This window comes from Leuciscus leuciscus (genome assembly GCF_965113295.1).
Source record: "Leuciscus leuciscus genome assembly, chromosome: 18".
Classification (NCBI taxonomy): Eukaryota; Metazoa; Chordata; class Actinopteri; order Cypriniformes; family Leuciscidae; genus Leuciscus; species Leuciscus leuciscus.
The window spans coordinates 1,241,835-1,247,180 of record NC_138742.1 but is presented as its reverse complement, the minus strand read 5'-3'; the positions used below and the strand labels follow the sequence as shown (position 1 = coordinate 1,247,180).

Below are 5,346 nucleotides of genomic sequence, written 5' to 3'. Positions count from 1 at the left end.
TTTAAAGGGGACATATCATGCCAAATGCACTTTTTTAGCCCTTAAATGCATTTTGTTGTATATTTGGAGTGTTTAGAAGTACAGCAAATATGAAATTATTCTCTTCAAGTGCTTCGTTGATATCTTTATATTCTGTTTTGGTCATATTTTTCAACCGGTTCAGATTTTTCTGTTCTCTATGACGTTTTTTTGAACTATTACGTCACAGTATTTGCAGCGGAACTGCCAAATAAGGACATTGACTTCCGGCCCAACACTTCGAGCAATCCGCCATTGTTATTTCTCGCTACAATTTTGTAGTCCAAGCTAAAAGATGCAGAAGTTACGAGAGGGTAAGTTAAAATGTTCGGTTGTTGGATGTAGTAACCCACACGCTTCATTACACCGTCTAATGTAGATGAATTGCCGCGCTTGTGACAGGACGCATGTTTAACTGAAAGAACGAGCAGAGAGAGAGAGACCCCGGTCGCGCGCGCGCTCACTCTCTCTCTTCGGAGCCAGGCGAAAGTGTAAACAAGACATCACCGTCTCCAAACTAGACGCTGTCTTGCTCTCTCTCCCTCGCACATATTGATCAAAATAAATCGACACGGTGGTAAAAGGTCGGAAGACCAAAGTTTCATGTGTGAATACAGTAACACACCATTGCGATACATCCATCCATATGAAGACGTTGTTCTGCAGGTTCGTCGTCTTCATTTTCATCTCGCTCCTGCTCCGACTCTGGCTCGAACATGTAAGGCTGGCTGGACAAGTCTTCCGTTGTTGACATTTTGTTAATAACGTGTGAATAAAAAGTTTCTGTGCCACTAGATAATCGTATCTCTGCTATCAAACTACAAAAATGGCCGAACGGGGTGGAGTTGAACCTCTGCAACCTGGAGAGGGGGCGGGGTATGAAGTGTCTCAGTTGTATTTAAAGAGACCGCACCAAAACGAGTTGCTCTAAGACGCACATCAGAAAAGGGGTAGAAAAGGGGCCTGTGGAGCTATAATAATGAGGAATTCAGACCCAAGCATTGCAGTTCCGTTTTATATAGACTACAAATGTATGATTTATGTGTAAAAAGGAACAATTTAAAAGCATGATATGTCTCCTTTAAGACGCAGTGCAGCTGCACAGCGAGCACATCATAGCTGGTTGAAGCGTGCTGATTGGCTGTGCTGCGGCAACTGCACGAACCTATGGCGAATCAGCAAAGGCACGCGATCCAATCAGAGCGCTTGCCGCCTTGCTAGCCTCAAGCGCACCAGAATGGTCGTGGCTGAAGGGTATAAATTCAGAGAAAATTCGCCATAGGACAGATTTAATCTCCTTCAGCTCAGAGACTCACCTCGTCGCTGACCTTCTCCGGAAAGAAAGCCTTTTTGTCGTCGAATCAGCCCCTTCAGCGGAACTGCTTCAGCGCCTGGCACATTCCTCGCCTCCAGCTGATCGCCGTTTCCCTGTGGCATCCGACGAGCATATCCTTTTCACGCTTCTTTTCAAAGAGAGCAGAGTGCGTTTTTGCAAATGCCGCTTCCCGTCTGTGAGACCTGCGGGATTCCCCTGCACGTGTCTGACAGACAAACTCAGTGTGCTGTCTGCCTCGGCCCTGAGCACGCCGAGGCAGCGCTCACTAAAGGCGGCTGTCGTTCCTGCGACAGAATGCCTGTCTCAGCACTCCGATCCAGGCTCGCTCTTGCTATGTCAGAGAACGAGCCCGCCCACCTTCAGTCTCCGGCGCCCACCGAGCCCCGAAAGAAGAAGCGGCGTGAGGAGATGATCCACAAGCGCGGTGATTTAAGTGCGTGCACACCGGGTCCGTCCCCGCGTGCCTCGCCCACACCAGGATCTGACACTTCTCCTGTGCTGTTCGTCAAGAGCGATCAACGCCCCTCTCTCGAAGCTCGTCTCTTTCGGCGGATCGGCAGAGGAGCTTGATGACGCAGTTTCTGTGTGTGGCGGCATCTGAGGGTGAGGATTGGTCGGGCTCGGCAGACCCCGCCCCTCCCTCTCAGTCTGACCGAGTCGACACCAGAGCGAATATTGAGGCCGAGCTTCTCCGTGTCATTACTCGCGCTGTCGACGAGCTGCGTCTTGACTGGCTTTCTCCAGAAGAGCCCGCTAGAAGCCGCCTAGACGAGTGGTTCCTGACGGGGCGCAAACTGGCCCCTCGCCAGTGTGCCGCTCCATTTTTCCCAGAGGTCCACGATGAGCTCATGAAATCCTGGTGCACCGCAGGCCGTGCATACGCCGCCGCTGGACAGGTCGCTTCTGCACTGCACACCATGGCGATCCTTCAAGTGTTCCAAGCGAAGCTCCTCCGTGCTATGGATGAGTCGGGACCCGATCCAGACGCCTTCAGAGACCTCCGCAGCGCCACGGACCTGGCACTGCAGGCCACTAAGACCACCGCTCAGGCTATTGGCCGTAACATGGCCAGCTTGGTGGTATTGGAGCGCCACTTGTGGCTTAACCTGACAGAGATCAGGGACGCGGACAGGACCACCTTCCTCGACTCGCCAGTCTCCACTACAGGTCTCTTTGGCCCCTCCATTAAAGAGTTTGCGGAACGTTTCACCGAAGCCCAGAAGGCATCCAGTGCTATGAAGCTTTTCCTTCCTAAGCGCTCCAGTTCTGCTTCACGGCGCCCCAAGAGCACGCCGCAGCCAGTGAAACCAGCGACCGGCCAACGCTTCAAGCCAGCGAAACGGAACCCGCTCCCCAAGCGCCAGGGCCCTCGGCCAAAGCTCACGCTGGATCACGAGCCTAAGAAGCCGTCCTAGCCGGCGGGAAGAGGGGGCCATGTCCTGCTGCGGCCGGACCACCCCCGAAGATCGCTCGAGTTCCTCTCACAGCCCCCTCTTCAGTTCAGGCGGCTGGAGATATGTTAAATGCAAAACATGGGCCTGTCATTAGTCACGCACCCCTGCACCCAAACGCTGTTTTAACAGCGACCCACACAGAGCACGAATCAAGCAAATTTCTTCACATAAACCTCTGTCAGGTCGGGCCCCCGAGTCTGGGCGCTCCGCCTTCAAATGTGATCCAGCCACTGGCTAATCGGACTCTGGCCTGGCAAGCCATCCCCGAAGTGTCAGATTGGGTGATGAATATCATAAAGCAGGGTTACCCCCCTTTATGCGTTCCCCCCGGTCTTGATGCTCCCTCAGATCATCAAACGGATCAGGAACACCAAGTGAGCAGTCCTCCTTGTAGCCCCCCTCTGGCGAACCCAGTCTACGACAGCTCCATGGCCGATCCCGCTGAGGAGCGATCTCCTCACGCAGGCGAACAGGACAATCTGGCACCCCTGTCCCGACTTGTGGGCCCTCCATGCATGTACTCCCTCCCAGAAGGAGTCCTAAATACCATAATGGAGGCTAGAGCTCCGTTCACTAGACGCCTCTACCACCTCAAATGGTCAGTGTTCTCCAGCTGGTGTTTAGCTCGGAACCTCGACCCATATAGCTGTGAAGTACCGATGGTACTTACATTTCTCCAAGAGCTGTTGGACGCGGGGCGCTCCCCCTCCACGCTCAAAGTGTATGTGGCAGCCATGGCGGCTTTCCACTTACCGGTGGCTGGCTCCTCTCTGGGTAAAAGCGACCTGATCGTTCGCTTCCTAAAAGGAGCCAGAAGGCTTAACCTGCCTCGGCCACCTTCGGTGCCGGCTTGGGACCTATCCTTGGTTCTGCGGGGTCTTAGGGGACCTCCCTTCGAGCCACTCCAGTCGGCTGATCTAAAGCCCCTCTCTCTTAAAACCGCTCTGCTGTTAGCACTAGCGTCAGTTAAAAGAGTTGGGGACTTACAAGCGCTCTCTACGAGCACTTCCTGTCTTGAGTTCGGGCCCAATGATTCCAAGGTCATCCTTAGACCAAGACACGGATATGTACCAAAGGTGCTCTCAACCCCAGTTCCCATTGAAGACATTTGTGCGGCCGGCTGGTCTGCTCCGTCCACATTTGCAAGATTCTATAACTTAGAGGTTCCCGCCTTACAGGCACGAGTCCTCTCCATCTAGGACCCTGGGTCTTCCGACCCAGATCTATATATGACCTGGGCTCCCACTTCACTATGTGCAATATATATCATTCTAAGGCCCAATATTCTGGTCTATGATGATTCAGACTACTCTGTTATAAGTCCCGGACACCTTCAGAGTAGTCACCGGCGAATAGCACGGTGTTTTAAAATGGGTTCCCATAGCGTTTGCAACGCAGTACGAGAGAACCGTTCTCGTAAGGGAACGTACTTGGTTACTTGCGTAACCTCGGTTCCCTTAGAGATAAGGGAACGAGTACTGCGTTGCCAGCTGTGCTATTTCGCTCATATCAGGTGCTTCGCTTCAGTCGATTTAACCTGTCCTATGGCGAATTTTCTCTGAATTTATACCCTTCAGCCACACCCATTTTGGCGTGCTCGAGGCTAGCAAGGTGGCAAGCGCTCTGATTGGATCGCGCGCCTTTGCTGATTCGCCATAGGTTCGTGCAGTTGCCGCAGCACAGCCAATCAGCACGTTTCAACCAGCTATGATGTGCTCGCTGTGCAGCTGCACTGCGTTTTAAAATAAAGGCTTCAACATTCTCGAGAAAAGGAGTTTTCCCATAGCGTTTGCAACACAGTACTCGTTCCCTTATCTCTAAGGGGACCGAGGTTACGTAAGTAACCAAGTACGATTTTATCACTGATACTTCTCAATACTCTTATTGACACTCTTCTATATAATGTGGAGCAAGAAAAATAAAGACATAAAAAAAAAAAGAAATAAAAAAATTCAGCAGTTTCTTTATTATTAATTTTATTAGCAGAGAATTCCATGCTTAATAAAACCTACAGAAGAAGGTGAAATGCAGAAAAGAGAAAGAAGAATATACAGAAAATAATTTCTTAGGATAACAGAATTTATGTTTTAGGTTTACATAATTCATTGAATATTGCTCATATAGCGTCACTTACATTTGAATGTCAAAGCCTTATTAAAATAAATTAAATGAATACAATTTTTACATTTGAGATAATAAAAAGAAGGAAAAAACAGATGTATGGTGATATAGGTAAAACATAATGTGGGGAAAAATGTATATGAAGTTTATTCATATTTAGTCATACGTTTAGTCATACGTTTATTTAACTAGTGCAAAATGCCTGTGCAAAATCAGTTTTTGTGTGTGTTTTTAGAAATTGTTGGTTTGGTGTTTTTGAGTGCTCATTGTTACAGTTACACAGCAAAAGTTCAGTGACATTTTTATTTGTGCATGGTAGAAAGCACACAGTGAACTCCGACAGAAAACAGTTTGTGAAAAGGCTACTACAAATAATAGCCGTGAAAGAGACTGTGAACGCATTGAATAGGATATGTT

The 5,346-nt window shown here is 49.5% G+C and overlaps 1 long non-coding RNA gene across 1 annotated transcript; it reads left to right on the top strand.

The window, feature by feature from the left end:
• The first annotated feature begins 4,181 nt into the window (after positions 1-4,181).
• LOC309481182 lies at positions 4,182-4,727 on the top strand. Its single transcript, XR_014199940.1, has 2 exons — positions 4,182-4,224; positions 4,272-4,727. It is a non-coding gene; the product is annotated as an uncharacterized lncRNA (long non-coding RNA).
• Positions 4,728-5,346: the final 619 nt, after the last annotated feature.